The sequence below is a fragment of the Mustela nivalis genome (assembly GCF_964662115.1).
Source record: "Mustela nivalis genome assembly, chromosome: 5".
Classification (NCBI taxonomy): Eukaryota; Metazoa; Chordata; class Mammalia; order Carnivora; family Mustelidae; genus Mustela; species Mustela nivalis.
This window is the reverse complement of record NC_139024.1, coordinates 28,739,516-28,760,256: the sequence shown is the minus strand read 5'-3', so window position 1 is coordinate 28,760,256 and position 20,741 is coordinate 28,739,516. Positions and strand designations below refer to the sequence as shown.

At 32.8% G+C, this 20,741-nt stretch overlaps 1 long non-coding RNA gene and 1 pseudogene across 3 annotated transcripts; both read left to right on the top strand.

Moving 5' to 3' along the window:
* The first annotated feature begins 1,425 nt into the window (after positions 1-1,425).
* Positions 1,426-19,138, top strand: LOC309864617. 2 transcript variants are annotated; one of them, XR_014311652.1, is made up of 3 exons: positions 1,426-1,491; positions 13,903-13,992; positions 18,891-19,138. It is a non-coding gene; the product is annotated as an uncharacterized lncRNA (long non-coding RNA). The 2 variants fall into 2 exon arrangements; XR_014311653.1 differs by lacking the exon at positions 1,426-1,491 and adding an exon at positions 12,314-12,378.
* On the top strand, positions 4,699-5,551 carry LOC309864616 (nucleophosmin-like; annotated as a pseudogene). The gene is made up of 3 exons: positions 4,699-4,756; positions 5,046-5,242; positions 5,297-5,551. The product of its transcript is annotated as a nucleophosmin-like (transcript).
* Positions 19,139-20,741: the final 1,603 nt, after the last annotated feature.

Below are 20,741 nucleotides of genomic sequence, written 5' to 3'. Positions count from 1 at the left end.
TAATCCATTATCCATACTGTAACAAGATATAGCTTTTAAAAATACTGATCTAATCATGGCATCATAACATTTAGCTGCTGAAACCCTTGTATATATTTAATACATAGACTATGTAGACTGGCTACTGTGTATTCCTTCAACTTCAACATTTCCATTTCACCCATGCTGTCTTTTTCTCTGCTTTCTATCCATAATGGACTTTACTTCCTCAAATAAGCCATAGTCTCCACCAATTGAGTGACTTTGGGCAAGCTTCTGCTTTTGCATAATAGAAATTACAATAAAGTAAAGAAAAAAAAGTAACAGTAAAAACAAACAAAAAAAAGTGTACCTAGGTTTTGTCTATTTCCTGTCATTCTAGCTGCAAAGAGAATGAGAAAAGTAGCTTTTTAGCTAGGAGATAGGTGGATTAGAGGAATGGACTGGTTGTCTCCGGCAGAAGTAAAAGCTTTTTGTTCCATTCACTATTAATGTGTATTCCAAAACACAGTGTCCTTTCCAGGGGATTCTGACAGCTGAGAGAAGACTAAAATAGGCATATAGATCAAGCCCCACATTGGGCTCCTTGCCCAATGGAAAGTCTGCTTCTCCCTATCCTCTGCCCAGCTACCCTTTTCTTTTAAAACTATTGTAAATCTTCCCCCACCCCTGCTCATGCTTGCTTGCTTGCTTGCTCTGTCAAAATCTTGAAAAAAGAAAGAAAGGAAAGAAAAAACCACATAATGAAGACTATTAGCCCAGTATTCAAACTGGTGCTTTGAAGTAATTGTACAAATAACAACTTGTTATGGTAGTAAACACAAGGAAAGAGAATACAACAAAGATATATTTGGTGAGAAAAAAATTTTAATTAAATTAAAAACAAGTGGAAAGTCTCTGCTTAAAAAAAAAAACCAAACAGAAAAAAGTAGCAATTGCACAGAAACAGTACAAAATATTAAAAAGTAAAAAGTACTATAAACTATATGAGACAGATAAACAACATTTTTAATGGACAGAAACAAGTAACAGTACATATTTTATATTATCTTAGTAACATTAATGGTTACAAAGATAACAAATATAAGATTATTTAAGGGCTATGAAATGTGACATAGATGAGTAAAATCCAAGTTGAGGATTAATTAAACTGAAGCAAAACTATTACAGAATTTAGAAATAAATAAAGAAAAATGAAAAGAAAACCAGGAAGAATAGAAGAAAATTTAATAGTGGATCAATGACACAAAGAAAGTGCCTGAAACAAACATGTAGACTATGGAGAGGAAAATCATGTAGATGAGAAAATTAAGGTATAGTGATCGTTATGACAAAGGCAATACCATAACAACTCATGTAACTCAAGTAAAGAAGAGAAAGATGATCAATTGATAGAATCAAAATCAAAACAAAGGAGAGATTTACTTTTCTTTTCTTTTACTTATAGGTGATAATAAGAGAAAGAAATCTGTCCAAAAAAAAAAAAAAAACTACACAGAAAATCAGCAATAGGTAGGCATATTTCAGTGAAGTTACAAAGTTTTGAAATACTGAGACAAAGTAAAAGCTATCAGGGCAAGAAAAAGCATGCCAATGACACAGGTAGTAAAATTGATTATATTTAAAGCTAGGAAATAGTGGAGCCATGTATATGTAGTTTTTGAGCAATAAAATGTGTACTTCCAAGAAATTAATAATTTTTCCAACTTACAATTCATAGAAAAATATTCTAATGTGTTTAGCGCCTCAGGTAATACAGGTGGAACTCATAAGGATTTCTCGGAAATAGTAAAGAACTCAATAAAGACATAGAATCTGACTTGTTTGTTTTATACATAATGTAAAGGATGCTTCAAGATTCCAAAAGATGGGGTTTCTGTTTGTAGTGTTTTAAACAGACGACTTGTTTCGTCTTCATGTAAATGCTAGTTAGATGTTATTAGCACTGCTTTTAGCCCTCTATCATAGGAGAGATTTTCCAAGTACTCATAGCAACCAAATTGTCAGAGCTAACTTTAATAAATAGGTAGACAAAGAGGGATTTATCTACATTTAGTAGACAATCTCTCAAGGTAAGGCTGGGAGCTTGTTTCAAATTGGTAAGTTTTCTTGATCCATTCATATACACAATGGAATACTATGCAACCATCAAAAGAAATAAAATCTTGCCTTTTGCGACAACATGGATGGAACTAGAGCGTATCATGCTTAGCGAAATAAGTCAAGCAGAGAAAGACAACTATCATATGATCTCCCTGATATGAGGAAGTGGTGGTGCAACGTGGGGGCTTAAGTGGGTAGGAGAAGAATAAATGAAACAAGATGGGGTTGGGAGGGAGACAAACCATAAGTGACTCTTAATCTCACAAAACAAACTGAGGGTTGCTGGGGGGAGGGGGTTTGAGAGAGGGGGTGGGATTATGGACATTGGGGAGGGTATGTGCTTTGGTGAGTGCTGTGAAGTGTGTAAACCTGGTGATTCACAGACCTGTACCCCTGGGGATAAAAATATATGTTTATAAAAAATAAAAAATTAATAATTAAAAAAAAAACAAATTGGTAAGTTTTTTGATACATTCTTATCATAATTCCTGAGACAGAAATGGCAGATCCTAGGCATCACATACTTCCATTAACTTTTGGAGTGGATTTATTAGTGACATCCTATCACAAATTGACTATCTCCTTTGCAAGATTAAGTGGAATATCCTACTCTACTATCCTACTACACACACACACACACACACACACACACACATTTTTAACCAGAATTTTGATATTATTATTATTGTTTTCCTTGTTACACAATTATTTGTGTATTTTAATTAATATGTATAATTTATTAATCCTATATTTTCCTCAAGGATAAGAAATTAAAAGTCATTATTTAAATAGCAAGTGATGAGAGATAGATGCCCATGGCCACAAAATGGAATTTGCCCAACTATCTCCAGTAAAACTCACACATTTAATATCTAGACTTTTTTTTCTGAGCTCCATCCATAAATATCAAACCATCTACTCAAAATCTCTATCAGCATTTCACAAAGATACCTCAAATTAAACAAGTCAAACTTGAGCGATCACCTTGTTCTAAATATTCCCCACTTCCAGTGTTCAGTCTAAATAAATGGCACCATCATTTACCCAGTTGCTCAAGCGTGAAACTTGTGAGTCACACGTGATTTCTTCTACTCCATCAGCCCCAAATTTCACAAATCTGCTTAATAGGGTCCATCTCTATCGGCACAAGCATGTCCAGGTCACCATCATTCACAATTTATTGGTAATCTTCAAACATCCATTTGCTAGCAACATCTTTCCTCCTTCATTCCAGTCTCTACAATGCAGAGAGAATAAACTTCAAAAAATATGATACTGGAATTTCTCTATTAAAAACTAGGCCATGGCTTCTCATTGTTCCCAGAACAAAAGACAACCTGTTTCAGATGGTAGAAGACACTGCTTGAACAGGGCCCTGCTACCTTTCCAGGAATATATTGTATTACTCTGTGAATGTCATCTTCATTCCAATGTGGGGATTTTACAATTTTTTTTAAATGCTCACCATTCTAATTTTGCATCTTAGCCAAAGATATTGTGTGTTCAAAATGCTATTTTATCTTATATCTATTCTATTCATTTTTTTTTCTCAGCTCAAGTATTTTTCTCTGAGGTGTCACAAAATAGGCCCTTTCTTTCATACATGTACATGGGTATCTATACTTGTTATGAGTTCTTCTGTACTTGAAACTCTTTGATAATAATTTGAATACCTGAAAATATTTTTAAGCTAAAAATGTCTGCTTTTCACCATGGTACATAACATGGGATATGCCTGTTTTTCTTTTTTCTTTTTTTTTAAATAACCACTGAATTCTTACCTTTAGAATGTTATAAAAAATTAATATTCCCATGATTAGTATTGAATTTGATTGAGTATATTTTAATATTCTGAAACTTCATACCTGCTCATTATGTGAAAAGTTGTGCAATCTCTTAATTTCTAATTCAAGACTTTACAGATCTGCTGGTCTCATAATGTCATTTACAAAGTTCATATAATACTAAATTCATATTATGTAAATAATTTGATTATTGTACAAGCTGTTGACAGGTCAAACTATGTTCTGTTATTCAGTTTTTAAAGCAACAGCAATTACTTGTATTTTTGCTAATGTTTATAGTAGGAAATTCTAAAAGATAGGGCACCTGGGTTGGTTCAGTCTGTTAAGCATCTGCCTTTGGCTCAGGTCATGATTCCAGGCTCCTGGAATTGAGCCTTGTATTGTCCCCCTGCTCAAAAGGGAGTCTGCTTCTCCCTTTCCCTATGCCCCTTCCCTGCCTCATGCTCACTCTCTTGCATTCTCTCTCTTTCAAATAAATACATAAAATCTCAAAAAAAAAAAAACATTTTAAAAGATAGAAATGTGCAGAGAGGGAGATAAGACCTACCTATGTCCTCCTCTCAGATATAAACACTATTAATATTTTGCTTTACATATATCAGTCACAGATTTCGTTTGTGTACTTGTGTATTCTCACTGTGCACTTGAATGGGAGGTGATATTTCATAACCTTTAAAGAAATTGTTATTGTAATTTAATTACTCATTACAATAAACATTTTCATAGTGTGATTCCATCCAGCACTGCAGTTCTCTAGAACAGTTCATTTATCTCTGTCCAACTTCTATATCACTAAGTGTGCCACCACCCCATGGAAGATTTGATGGACATGGACATGAACCCCCTGAGGCCCTAGAACTATCTTTTCTGTTGGGAACTAAGGGCTGACAGAGATGATCACTTTAAGGTGGATAATGATGAAAATGAACACCTTTAAGATGGGTCAGTCTGGCAGATGGTGCAAAGGGTGAATTGCACACTGTTGAGTCAGAGGCAATGAATTAGGAAGGGAGTCCAATTAGAGTCACACTAGCAACGTTGAAAATGTCTGAACATGTCTGAACAGCTTTCCTTAGAGGCTTTGAAATAATTCCACCTGTGATCTTAGGTTGAAAGGTGGTTCAGGGCCCCTGCATATTAGTGGACTGCACTTAGTAGCTGTGGAAGAAGATGCGGAGTCAGTAGATGAAGCAGAAGAGGATGTGAAACTCCTTAGTTTATCTGGAAAGCTTTCTGCCCCGGGAAGTGGTAGCGAGGTTCCACAGATAGAAAGTAAAACTTGCTGCTGATGAAGATGATATGAAGAAGAAGATGATGATGATTTTGATGATAAGGAAGTTGAAGGAAAGTCTTCAGTAAAGATATCTATATGAGATCCTCCAGCCAAAAATGCACAAAAATCAAACTAGAATGGAAAAGACTCAAAACCATCAACACCAAGATTGAAAGGTCATGAATCCTTCAAAAAACAGGAAAAGACTCCCAAAACACTGAAAGGACAGAGTTCTATAGAAGACATTGAAGCAAAAATACAAGTTAGTGTAGAAAAAGGTGGTTTTCTTCCCAAAGTGGAAGCCAAGTCCTTCAATTATGTGAAGAATTGCTTCCAGATGACTGACCAAGAGCCTTTTAAAGATCTCTGGCAGTGGAAGAAGTCTCTTTAAGAAAATAGTTTTAACAGTTTATTAAAATTTTGTCTTCATATCTGTAACAGTTGATATCTGGCTGTTCTTTTTAAAATGCAGAGTGAGAACTTTTCCTACCATGTCTGATAAGTGTTGTCCAGGTTCTATTGCCAAGAGTGTGTTGTACAAAATGCCTGTTTAGTTGTAAAAATGGAACTCTTCCACTCTTTTTTTGGTTTTAAGTATGTATGGAATGTTATGATAGGACATAGTAGTAGTGGTGGTCAGACAAATGGAAATGGTGGAAACATATAAATTTACTTGTGTAATAAACTCAGTATTTAATAAAGTTACAAAAACACAATGTAAATATTTTCTCTGTGTGATTAAATAGATTCTTCTAAAATACACATATGGACACATGGTGCTTTGTATGGGTAATTGTATTAAACCATTTGGCTTATTTCCAATTTTTCACTATTAGGAATATCATCAATATGTGACTTACCATATTTGTATATAAATCTTCTTGTATAGCTCTGATTCTGTCCTTAGGATAAAATCCTAACAATTGAATATCAGTATCAAAGTAGGATTTTATTTTAATTTATTTTATTATATTATTACTTCTTAAGGGGCATATGATTTTATTTTTAAAAGGCAGTAATTGATTTATAAATTGACTAAATTTCATCTTAATAATTTCAAAGTAATTTTACACAAAGTTTAAGTATTTTTTAAATAACTTAAGCCTGTACAGTAACCAAATTCTCAGCAAAATTAATATTGGTAGTCCTATGGATGTATGAAGGAAAAAAATCCACTAATAATTACCACATTACTTTAACTAGAGATAAAATTTAGTTTGTAATTTTAATATCTCATCTGTAAGAGATGTGACTAGGTCTGCAATAACACATACAAAGATGTAGTATTTAATTTTTATTCTATAAAATATCTGTGATTATCACTGTTGTCTACAACTTATATTTGCAAGTGTGACACATGATGGCAATGCTTCAGTGAGTTTTGAAATGTTTCCTGCATCTCACCAATGATTTAGAGTGTGCATTTAATAAGAATCTTTTCTAAGTGGGTATGCAAAAAGCATGAAAATGTCTGAATGTTCAAAGGAGGCAAAACGATCTCTCTTCCAATTCTTGAAATATATTCGTGGAGTTTTGCTCTAGCAACTGCAAAGTCAGGCATCTGTTACTGTTTGGTGTGGTGTTGAATTTCATGGTTTGTTAATTTTGCAGTTATGTCTACAAAGCTAATAAAAGGAGAATGGGTAAGTCTTTTATACTGCAAAATTCAGACTATCCCTTGGGTAATTTTTCTTCATGAAATTCATTTCACATGCCTCTTTTAAGTGAATGAGATAAGTTTCTTGCTTTTTTAAGTTATCAAAAACTATTATGGGTTACTCAAACTTTAGACTTGTTAAAAATAATAAAACTATGGCTGCACACCATTAATTCTCCAATATTGGTTACAGAGATTCTTTTACTATACAGAGGGCAGGATAATATAAAATTTTATATAAAACATATCTCTATACTTCTCCAGTCCATGTGGATACTGTCGTAACACCCTTTTTATTATTTTCAAAATATAAAGCATAATAGTTGATCCCTGGTTAAAAATAAATTCACTTAATGCTATAAACATTTCAATAATCATTCAATAGTGACTAAATGAGCATTCACTGGTGCCAGGCACAGGCCCAGCATTTCCAGGGACCAAGGTCCAAAGGTGAAGATCTCTGTGTTTAAAAATTGTGAGTCTAATAAATATGTAGATAAATAAAGAAGTATATAGAGGTGTGGGGAAATTCAGTAAATGCATTCCAAGAATGCACCTGAAGTAGTCTTACAAATGTCTGGAAGTAGATCTCGAACTGGGATTCCACCAGAAGGAGCAGAAAGCATTATTTGCATTTCAAGCATACAGGTTGCATATAGGGGATTAGAAATTTAACTCACCCATTACATGGGTTGGATGGAGTACAGATCAAGGAAGGCAGAAGCTATCATTAAAGGATTCTTCCTGCAGCAACAAATCAGGTGGTCACAAGAGGTCTTCCACAGCAGCTGTTTTAAATATCAAAAATCTAAGTGGGTAGGAGAAGAATAAATGAAACAAGATGGGATTGGGAGGGAGACAAACCATAAGTGACTCTTAATCTCACAAAACAAACTGAGGGTTGCTGGGGGGAGGGGGTTTGGGAGAAGGGGGTGGGATTATGGACATTGGGGAGGGTATGTGCTTTGGTGAGTGCTGTGAAGTGTGTAAACCTGGCGATTCACAGACCTGAACCCCTGGGGATAAAAATATATGTTTATAAAAAATAAAAAATTAAAAAAAATTAAAAAATAAAAAATAAATATCAAAAATCTACTGGGAGCTCCCCCTCCCCCATTACTGGCAGACCAGTGATTCGGAGGGAGTTCCTGAGAGCCCCCAGCAGCTACAGCACCAAAGCAAATGCTTCACAGAAGCCTGCTCAGAGCCACTTCGAACATCCTCAAAGCCTGCAGTCGCCTCTGGAGAACAATGATCTCTCCTTTCCTTCCACCTTACATATATACTAATAGTTCCTCATTAGCAGACTCTATCCAGGAATCATACCAAAAAGCGGGATGGGGAATTGTAGATCCTGAAAGCAGATGGTGTTGATACTAAGTTGATAACTGAAATAAATGTGTTTGGCTTTGGTATTTGTTAGGATCATATATCCAATAACATGGCTTTCATTACATTTTCTTAGCCATGTAGTATGAATAATGTAGGATCTTAATATAACTTAAATTAATTCTAATGATAGAGTTGAGGCTAAGTGATATTTAGAGACTATAACTTTAATGTATTCAAAGAGCTCCCCCCCAAACTGGATAAAGTTAATTTAATTTTCTTGTTAAAATTTTTATTTTCTCTAAATAATAAAAATACTTTCTCAAGTTCTCAGAGTCACTAGGATATGCATGAGTGAGGTTTCTTACAAATATATTTTGGCAATGTCCTTTTATCTTCATTTCCACTGTCCTAGTCCAGACTATAATTGTTTGTTGGATAGAATACTGAATTTAGCCTACTGTCTGGTTTTTTTTACAACTATCTGGTCCTAAACATCCTTTCTACCTGTTTTCCACATTAAAGTCAAAGTGATATTTTTCTCTCTCTCTTTTTTTTTTTTTTTTAAGATTTATTTATTTATTTGACAGAGAATGAGTCAGGATAGGTGCAGGGAGCAAAGGAGAGAATCTCAGGAAGATTCTCCACTGAGCAGAGTTTCCAACACTGGACTCTATCTCAGGACCCTGAGATCATGACCTGAGCTGATATCAAAAGTCATAGGATTAACCGACTGAGCCAGTAAAATGTCTCTGGAGTGATATTTCAAATTGCACATCTGATGGTGTCATATCCAGACATACCAAGTACATTCTTAGGGAGATACACATTTTATTAGAGAATTTTTGTTCAGCAATTTTTGTAAACTTTCCTCTGATATTATTTCGTAATTTGCAGAGTTACCTGCAATTACAAATTTTTTGAACTTCTGACTCTATTTCTAAAATAAAGTTATTCCCTTAAAGTGTAGTAGTAAGGATTAAGTGGTGTAAGCACTAATTCCCTGCCTGACAGATTATTTGTTCAATAACTTTTTTTTAAGAAAAAATCTTTCATATGCTAAAATATCTCTTTCAATAATCGATGATTACTGGATGCCATGAACAAAAATAATAACATGAAGGAGTTTTTTGCCATTATTATTTAAAAAATTTTTTATAGATAGAAGTATAATTGACATTCAATAAAACTGTACATATGCCCCAAGAAGTCATGTCCCCAAATATCAAATGTTTACATTATCCTCCCAAAGATGTGAACTTTCTTTCCTTTTCCCTAATTATAAGACAATGATTGATTTATTTTTTGGAATTTTAGATTAGTTTGTAATTTCTAGAATTTTATTTAAATGGAATCAGCAATACTCGTTAAAAATACTACACCTTCTCCATTGTCATGTTTTTGCACTTTTGCCAAAAACCAACTGACCACATTTTTGTGGATTAATTTTTGGACTCTATTTTCTCCCATCAATCTTTCTGACCACACTCAAGCCACTAACACACTTTCTCTATTACTGTAACATGTAGCACTACAGGTTTTTTAAAAAAATTTTTTTATATGGGTTAGTGGTAGTCATTCAACAACATTTTTTCTTTTTCAAAAATGTTTTAGTAATATTGGTTCCATGAATTCCATATAAATGTTGGCATTAGTATTTGGATACTTAAAAAAAAAATTAAGTGATTTTTACTGTGATTCTACTGAATTTATAGATCAATTCAGGGACAACTGACTTATTCAGTGTGCTGAGTCTTTCAATCGATGTACCTAATATATTTATCTATTTATTTGGGTCTTTGAGTCTTTATTTTTGGTCCACATTTCCTGCACAATTTTTGTAAGGTTTATAATTCAGCATCTCAATTTATTAACCTATTATAATGAGTATCTATTTAAATTGTGGTTTCTACATTTTCAGTGTGAGATGCAGAAATAAGTTTTAAAAATATGTTTATAAGTTGTATTTTATGACTTTCCTAAACTCATTTAGTAATTTCAAGAACTTTGTAGATTATTTAGGATTTTTTAGGTAAGTCTTACCATCTGTGAATAGGAACAGCTTTATTCCTCCCTTCCTTTCCGATTTATTGTCATTTCTTTTCTTTCTTTTTTTTTTTTTACTTCTTCATTTATTTTCTTTCACTTATTTTCATAGAGCACTGTTAAAACTTTCCAAATGTTGAATAGAAGTGCTGAGATTGAACTTTGTGCTTTGTAGCTGATCTTAGAGTTAAAACATTCAATATTTTATCATACAGTGTGATGTTGAGTGAGAGTATTTTTTAAATACCCTTTAACAGGATAAGAATGTTTATTCTATTTCAAATTTGCTGAGAATTTTTAACATGAATATGTGTTGAATATTGTCATCTTTTTTCTAGACCAAATGATACAATCATAGTTTGAGATATACAGCAATATTGTGAAGATTAAAGACTTTCTAGATGGCCACACTCATTTTCCTTTATTAACCTCTTACATTAGTTTGTTAAATTTGCCACAGCTAATGAATCAATAGAAATACATTATTATTTAATAAAGTCCATCTTTTTACAAATTTCCTTAATTTTAATCTAACATCCTTTTTCAGTTACAGGATCTTATCTCCATATTACATTTAGTTATTGCAGCTCCTTAACCTCCATTTGGCTATGATTTTTCTCGTTTTTGATGACCTTGGTAGTGTTGAAGAGTACTGATCAGCCATTTTCTAGTATGTTCTTCAACTGGGATTTGACTTATATTTCTTCATAAGTAAATGGAGAAATGACCAAAAGACTAAGTTCTATTCTCATCATATCCTATCAAGGTACATGTTATCCTGATTTTTCAGGTTGAATTAATTTTATTAGATTTCTCCATTGTAAAATTATTATCTCCCTCACCTCTTTCCATACTGTTGTTTTTGAAGGGAAGTTACTATGCACAGTCCACAATTATTTATTTTTTTATTTTTTGTTTAAGATTTTTTTTTTTTAATTTATTTGACAGAGAGAGAGATCACAAGTAGGCAGAGAGGCAGGCAGAGAGAGAGAGAGGAGGAATCAGGCTCCCCGCTGAGCAGAGAGCCCCATGCGGGACTCGATCCCAGAACCCGGAGATCATGACCCAAGCCAAAGGCAGCGGCTTAACCCACTGAGCCACCCAGGCGCCCCAGCACAGTCCACAATTATTGAATGGGAAGTTAGGTTACACCATTTTGAGGGAGGGATATTTGCATAAATTATTTGGAATTTTTCTGCACAAATGATTTGTGTATTTTCCAGACTTTTATTTATTTAATCATTTTTATATCAATATCAATACAGGATATTTATTTTATAGTAATGTAGTAATGTAGTATAATATAATACCACATTATTGATATTATTTATCAAATTGTTCCAGATTTGGCCATTGGGATCTCTATCAGTTGGTCTTTGTGTCCATTTGGCATAATCTGGTTATTGTGCTTTATTTTGTTTTATTTTCTGGTTTTATGCAAGAAAACCAAACTCATCTTGTATAGTCCATATCCCAGCCCTAGAATAAGACATTTATTCAAAGACCCTTGGTTCCTTTTATTGAAGAATGATTTTTTAATTTTAATTTTAGAATATCGAATCAGCCTTTCTTTTTGTTATAAGTCCTACTTAAATGTGAGGTTTTATTATATACTGCTAGATTTGATGGACTAAATCTTTTTGAGAAATGTTGGTCTGCACTTGTGATGAACATGGGTCTTTGGTTTTATTTTCTTATACATTCTTTGTCTGAATTTGGTATCAAGATAAGACTGGCCTCAAAAATTGAGTTAAGAAGTATACTCTTCTTTCTTTTTTTTTTTTTTTAAAGATTTTATTTATTTATTTGATAGAGAGAAATCACAAGTAGATGGAGAGGCAGACAGAGAGAGAGAGGGGAAGCAGGCTCCCTGCCGAGCAGAGAGCCCGATGCGGGACTCGACCCCAGGACCCTGAGATCATGACCTGAGCCGAAGGCAGCGGCTTAACCCACTGAGCCACCCAGGTGCCCCTATACTCTTCTTTCTATTTTCTGGTTAATCTTGTATAGAACTGGTGTCATATCTATATTTTAGTGCTTTGTAGAATTCACCAGTGAAAAATCTAGACCTAAAATTTTTGGAGGGGAAGGAATTTAACTGTGAATTTTATTTTCTTAATAGGTGTAAGCCCAGGGGTGCCTGGGTGGCTCAGTCAGTTAAGCGTCTGACTCTTATTTTGGCTCAGGTAATGATCTCAGTGCTGTGAGATTGAACCCCAGCATCAGGCTCCACACTGGGCATGAAACTTGCCTAAGATTCTCTCTCTTCCTCTTTCTCTGCCAACCACCCCTGTCTTTCTCCTTCTCTTAAAAAAAAAAAAAAGAAAGAAAAGGAAAGAAAATAGATAGAAGCCTAGTCATATATAAATATTAAATATATATTTTAATTATATGATATATAATATGTAATATATGTAAATATATAAATTATATAATATATAAATACAAATTATATATGTATATATAATTTGTGTCTTTCAAAACATTTGCTCATTTCATCTACGATTAAATTTATGGGCATAGAATTGGTTGTACTATTCTCTTATTATCCTTTTAATGGCTACAATATCAGTAGTACTTTCTCTTTAAATATTTGGAATATTCTCTTGGTAAATGATTTTTCAGGGATTTTGTTTATGGATAAATTTTTAAGAATCTATTCGGTTGCCTTAAATGGTAGAATACACAGATTTTCAATTTTCTTTCTGTTTTTTAAAATACTTTGGAGAAATTTTCCATTTTAACTTCATTGACAAATTTGTTGCCAAAAACAAGTTCATAATTTTATCTTATTAACTTTTTAATGTCCATAGATTGTGTGGTAACTGTCTTTTATGTTCTTAATTATAAAAATATTTTATCATTGTTTTCATTCTAAAGTAATATATTTAGGGAATTTTATTAATTTTTTCAAAGAAGTAAGTTGTGGTTTTGTTGACTTTATATATAGGAATATATGTTTCTGTTTCACTGATTTCTGTTTATATCTTATATTTCCCTTATATTATCCATTTTATTTTATTTACTATGTTTCTTCATCTACTGTCTTATTAGTCAAACAAGATCACAGATTCCTAGTCTCTCTTTTTATTTTCATATATACACACACATTATACATTTATAAGACTGTACATTTAATTAACAAACATATGATATAAAAAGACTTAGAGAGGTGGTACCTTTGCTAAAAGTAAATATATCTACTAATCTATAAAATTAAATAAAATGATAGTATATACAAATTCATTAGAACTAAACATAATTAGAGAGGAGGCATTGCTATTTATTTAAAAAATGGAAGATAAGGTTATTGCAATTCTTGAAAAGAACTGTAACTTTATTTTCTTTACCATTTTATATTGTCTCTATTTTTCAAGGTTAATAATGCTTGACCTCCATGTTATGGCCTCAGATAATATGTTTAATAAACTATATGATGAATTTTATATCTTAAGAAGCTCATATGTCTAAAGCATTCCATTGTAATATGACATATTAAAGCTCTCTGGTGATGTATAAAAAGAATTATGCCATCTGTGATTTAACTTTTTCTATACTGATGCTAACATCTAAAACTAGTAACCTTTTGGATGATTTTTAAAAGATAAGCTCCAGATGTTGCTGTAGGTTATGACCATTAGTAATTTGAGATTTTGCACTGTAATTAACACCTGTGATTCTTCTCTCTTGGTGTACTTTATACACTCCAGAACACTCCCACAGGAAGCTTCGCTGATGGTCACTGGATTGATTTACAAAGGACGAAAGTACAATGAGTAGAGGAGGAAATAAGCACTAGAGTGAAACAGGAATTATAATACTTTGTAATGTTATTTATAGGGATTATAAATAAAGTATGAGAAGTGCTGGGCAAAAAAATAAAAAATAAAAAGAATAGAGTGAGTATAAAAGAGGCATATAAAAAGACGTTGAGAAAACTATTTCTGTGAACAAAATACAGATACAAAATTGTGAAGATCTTTATAATAACAGTGTTTCAAACTCTAAATTATCAACATGAATATCCTTCCAATATTCCCTTACATTTTATAAGTTTCCTGGTACACTTTATTTATGCCCTCTCATTCTATTAACTTTTAGTAATTGGTAGAAATGATGTCAGGCCAAGAGAAAAATTTATACTGAGCAGAGATTCATTCATATACAGTCTATTTACATAGACCTTGAAAATCAATATTTTTTACTACAGTTTTATGTTAATGTTATTTTAATAATTTTCTCATTACTTAGATTCATTCCATTAATAATTCATTCCATTAATAATTCATAAAATACCATATGGTACTTATAAGTACCATATAAAATGGTACTTATATGCCTGTAGCCTCTCCTCTCAATTTTCCACTCTGTGGCCCTCTGTGAGACAACAGTAGTGATATCTCTGTTTTCTATAAAAAAAGGTATGTGGGGACTGGGGAGAGATATGCTTATGCATATGTAACACATATCTGGATTTATTTACTTAAAATTTTCAATTAGTGACTATTTCTCCAGTGGGTGTCCTCTCTAAGTTGACTCCTGTTTTTATTTCCAACACATTTCAAACATATTTGAGAATGATTTTATTTTCTGACATAACAAAATTGAGAGTCATCGTCTTTTGTCTTTGTTTGTAATGGTATGCCAACATTCCACCAAAGCTCTGATTTCCATCAGGATGTGAAAGTGAGTTGGCTAGGGTCTGGTTGCTACACATGTATTGATAAAAAAACTACAGGAATTTCCAGCAACTATTTTCTTGTGTCACTAATAGAGTATTCTCACAAATTTTTAGTCATTAGATCACATTGATGGTCTCAACTGACTTATTAATGTCTCCTTACACACACATAGACACACACACACACACTTCATAAAATTTGGTATTGTGCATTATATACTGTTATTAAAAAATGTAATTAAATTGTAACATAAAGTACTCAAACAACTTGATTTAAAGACATTATAAAGGTTATATAATCAAGATAGTCTGGTGTTGTCAAAAGAGTAGACACATATATCAATGGATGACAGCAGGAATCCAAAATTACACCTCTGCACACAATTGATTGTATACAATGTACCAAGATAATTAAATGAAGAAAAGTTAATCTCAGTAAATGGAAATGGTAGTGGAACAATTGGGCATCAATATATAGGAAAATATATTGGGGCGCCTGGGTGGCTCAGTGGGTTGAGCCGCTGCCTTCGGCTCAGGTCATGATCTCAGGGTCCTGGGATCGAGTCCCACATCAGGCTCTCTGCTCAGCAGGGAGCCTGCTTCCTCCTCTCTCTCTCTGCCTGCCTCTCTGCCTACTTGTGATCTCTCTCTGTCAAATAAATAAATAAAATCTTTAAAAAAAAAAAAAAAAAAATATATAGGAAAATATAAAATTTAACTCAAAATGTAAAATAGATATGACTCAAAAATATCTTGCTTAATAGTTCTAAAAAATACACAAATATTTCTTAGGAAACAAAAATAACAACTATGGTTATCTTAACTGATTCATAGAAAATCTTGAAAATAGAAACTTTTATTTTTGCTCTGATAAAAGATGTCTATAAAACCCCACAGCAGAGTGCTTGATTAAAAAAAAAATACACTGGAAATATTACCATTGTGGTCAAGAATAAACAAGTGCTCCACTATTATCAATTCTACTAAACATTGTACTGTTTAGGAAGCTAATAAAATTGTATGAAAATTAGGAATATTAGAAAAAAGGTGGAAAAAGGCAATGTTGTGGAGTTTCCTACTAATCCCTAACAATTTTACGGAATAGCAATGTCATACACAGTCATTCTTTCTTCATGATAGAGTGAGAGAAAATGGAATCACTCTGTAGTATTCTTTATGAAGACAAAATTAAAGGACTAGTCCTATCATACATCCTGATGTATTAGAAATCTATAGCATAAAAAGAAATGACATTTATTATGCAAATAGAACAATTAAATAAAATATGAAGCCAGAAGAAAACCACCTACATATGAACACTTGTTATATGACAGATGGAGTTGCAGATCAATCAGGAAACATGAACTTTTAAATAAGTGATGGAACAATGGCTAGCCATGTGGAAAAATAAAATACAGAGCCCTACCTCTCATTATTCAAAACAAATACATCTCATAGATAATATATGACTTAATATTAAAAAAGTAAAATCTAGAAGATAGGACAATTTCTTTATAATATTGGTATGTGAAATGATTTTTAAAAATAAAATCAAAAAGTGTAAATGATAATGGAAAATATTGATGATTTTGATGATACTGAATTATGAAATTCTGTTAATCAAAATCCATGTTCAACCAATGAAAAGATGTTTGTGATATGAGTAACCAACATATGGGACACCTGGGTGGCTCAGTCAGTAAAGCGTCTGACTTTGGATCAGTTCATGATCTCAGGCTCCTGGGTTTGAGCCCCTTGTTAGACTCCCTGCCCAGTGGAGAGTCTACTTTATCTCTCTGTTCCTACACTCCACTCATACACTTTGTCCCTCTCAAATAAATAAATAAAATAAAATTAAAAAACCACAAAAACACAAATAACCAAGAAATAATAAATGTCTACAATATATGGAAATACAGAAGACATGAATAAAAAAATGACATAATAGAAAGTGAACAAATGAAACACACTTTTTTTTTAAAGATAGGCAAACTAGCAATATGTTTTTGAAAAGGGAAATGCAAAATAAAGTCATAATATAACAACATTTTGCAAGAAAGTGATAGGAAGAAACCAGATAATTCGGAATGATGGTAAGAAAACTAGTGTATTCTCTTCCCTTTCTAGCCTAAGTGTAAACTGATACATGTATCTGACAAAATAGTTTGTCATTCCCTAGTAAAGTTAAACATTTGCTTCCTCTAAAAGCTGTAGTAACACATGGACATAAGAAGACATGTTCAAAAGAACTTATATCACTATTGTGTAAAATAGCAAAAACTGGAAATGATAATATCAACAGTAGAAGGGAAGAATAAATTAGGGCATCTATAGGAGAGCGTAGTCTATAGTAGTAAAAACAATGGCCACAATGATCAATATCAAAACAAAATAAATGTAAGTCAGAAAAATATGTGGCTTAGATTTCATTTACACGAACTTCAGAAGGAGGTATTATAAACAATATACTTGGGGAGTAATATACACAATGATAGTAAACACTATAAAGGAAAGCAAGGAAATAATTCATAGGAAATTCAAGGTAGTAGTTGCTATCTGAGGGAGAAAGAGGCTATCCGGTTGGGGACGACACCTCGGGGTCTTCTGAGATATGGTACATTTCTCTTTCATAGGTGTATGAACTGAGTATAAACAGTAGAAGACCCAACTGTTATTATTCTTTAAGTTGCATAAAATGTTTCTTGTGTGTTTCCTATGTTTATTTCAGTTTCATAAGACAGTATACAGCAAAGTACTGGTAGAGGAAGAGATATGGAATTAATTCTATGTACTTGGCATAAATATCATCTTGGGCACAGGTTCTGAGGAACCACATTTTGGAGATTATTTCTTAGAGTTAGGGTAACTCTAAAATAACTATGTCATATGAGAAATCTTTCCATTATGCAGTTTTGGGACAACCAGATATAGATATGAATATTATATAATAAATCAATGACATGAAAATCACTAATTTATTTCTAGTTTTATGTAGGAAAGATCCTACACAAGAATAGCAAAGTTGAAAAAAAGAAAGTTTTTAGGAATGAGTTTAAAGATTATAATCAAGGGTGATTTGACAGATTATGGCAACTATGATAAAATATGTAGGAGCCTGAAAACATTATGTGATTTTGCATTATCTCTCCACACCCTCCTCCTGTTGCTTACATTCCTTGCAACAGAAACACAACTTTCCCTCCTTTCAGTTGGGCCAAATGTTTCTATGATAAACTTAGAATCTTTTTTCCTAGTAATTTAATGAGGAAACTTGGACCGGCTCTTAGGGTACTAAATAAGTGTAAACTGAATTACTCTTAATCATAGTAAGATAAGATAAGATAAGAATATTAACAATTCTTGTGTGTTATTTTTGAAGGACACAATATGTGTGACATAATATGTTTAGTTATGTGAGAATTCATAATATTTCTTTTATATTCATACATTCTTAACCTTAGACATTTTAAATCTATACCCAAAGTGCTTTACATAGACAGGGAAGGTTTGTCATATTTGTTTTTCTGAGCTCTCCAAAATCTTTGCTGGCCATAACGTAGCATTCTTCAGTGACAGTACTGTCACGCTGAGATAAAAAAAAAAAAAAAAAAAAAAATATATATATATATATATATATATATGTATTTACTTACACAACATTAAATACCCCTACATACAAACACAAATCCAACTTTCAAATATAAAATTATGTTACTATAATTGAGATATCCAGGTTAAAAAAATTCTAAAGTTTACAAATAATAATTTTCTTGGTTAAAAATGTTTTTCATTATTTTCATCTTTTAATTTAATTAAAAAATCACTTATTGAGGTTATTATTTCTAAATACGGAAGGAAGTTGTTTAGTCTCCTATCCTTTCCTCCTTGAGCCGCCCCGCAAGATTCAAAGAGGTGTTAAAGTATATACTTAACGACTGAGAGATAACAGTTAGATAGCAGATAGAATGGATTTAACATTTTCCACTCTTTATCTGTGTTTGCTTTCCAACTCTACAGATCAATAAACTCTGCTTTTAACGTGAAAAGAAAAGAAATTTCTTACTGAAAGGAAGGGGAAATTATTCTTGGAACACAGATGATGATATCAACAGTGGCAGCAGCAGCATCAACAAACCAATTCAAAAATCAAGAAATTATGTGTGAAATGTAAAAAAAATTGCCACCAAAGAGGAAAATTATGATTGAATAAGAAAATAAATGAGTGATTAAGCATGTTTAATTAATAAAAATGTGTTGAAAGCCCATTGTTTTCTCCAGTTCAATGAATCTGCTATTTCTAATAATCTTATTTGTTTGTGTCAATTTTTACTGATCAAGTAAGACATAGCCCCATCTTACCCCAGAGAAGAAAGTCAGAATTTATAACTGCACTCAAACAGCTGAGGAGAACATGCAGGAGATTCCAAGCAGGAAACACATGAACCAAACACATGCACAACTCATGGTTTCACAGTGAGAAAACTTATAATTTTTTTTTTAGATTTTTATTTATTTATTTATTTGATAGAGAGATCACAAGTAGGCAGAGAGGCAGGCATAGAAAGGAGGGGAAGCAGGCTCCCCGCTGAGCAGAGAGCCCGATGTGGGGCTCGATCCCAGGACCCTGAGATCATGACCTGAGCTGAAGGCAGAGGCTTAAACCACTGAGCCACCCAGGCGCCCCGAAAACTTATAATTTTAACAATAAAACTTTCTTTTTCCAGGTAAGCAGTGTTAATCATTCGTTTGTAGGTAACTTCCCCAATTTAAATATTTTTAAACTCTGCAATCTCTTCCTACTGGATTTTGTGAACAAATTTTGATTTTTTCAAAGTTAGGGTTTCTCTAAGAGAAACATATTTTGCCATGAAGGCAAAGGAAGAAAAAAAAGTTATGTTCAAAGTCTTAAGCAGATTCCTGTAGAAGGAAGGAAAATTAAATTGCTTGCAACTTGTCCAGATATATATGAGAGCATTTTTTTAAAACACTCTTCTGTGTTCTTTTCTTTGTTAGTTAACTATATCAAAAAGGTCAGTGAAACATTCCCTTCTCTAATACACTTTCCACTTTTTTTGCCCTTGATCTTTTGATCCAAGATTGGCAGATGTGAGACCCTGAGGCAAAGCCATTGACTTAGAGAATCCAACAGAGCTTAAGACTCATGCTTTCTATTTTAGGAATGTTAAACTTCCCATTTGGGTCATTTACTTTGGTGACTGTGATCTGTGACACACACAGTTCACCCTGGCATAACGTGAGGCGGATTTTTTATTCAATATCCACCAGGGTCTCCCAATTCTTCTTCTATCATGTCCTATCTCCTGGTTTGCTTTTCTTGCTTACTCCTAGCAGAGGTTACCTGCTATTGCCCCTTCCAGCAGCCACCAGTACCTTCTTTTATTTTTCCCCCTGTGTCTTGGGTCCTATCTATGTGTTAGAGGATTTTCCTAGTTCATTTTTTAATGATAATTACTCGCATAGCACTGGGTCTCAAATGGGTTGTCTGACGCACCCCCGAGAGGAATATGTTCTTTGCCTAAACATATAAAAGTCACCACCCTTTCAGAAAACTCTCACACTACTTTATTCCCAGTCTCCCTAATTGTCTATCATATATATTTTTTTTAATGAAGGAAATAAGTTCTTTATCTTTTTTAGCCTTCTCCTATTTATTCCTTAGCATTTTCTTATCTTTCTGGCATATTTTAGTTCTTCAAAAAACCAGGCCATAAATAAGACTAATCCCCTTAAAAGTCTAAGGCCACTAACTTTTGTTCTCTGGGTCTCAGTTTTTTGACAGTTCCTCTGGGAAAACTTCCTGTTAATCATGAATGGGATTTCATCTCAGTTATAACTGACCAAGTGTTA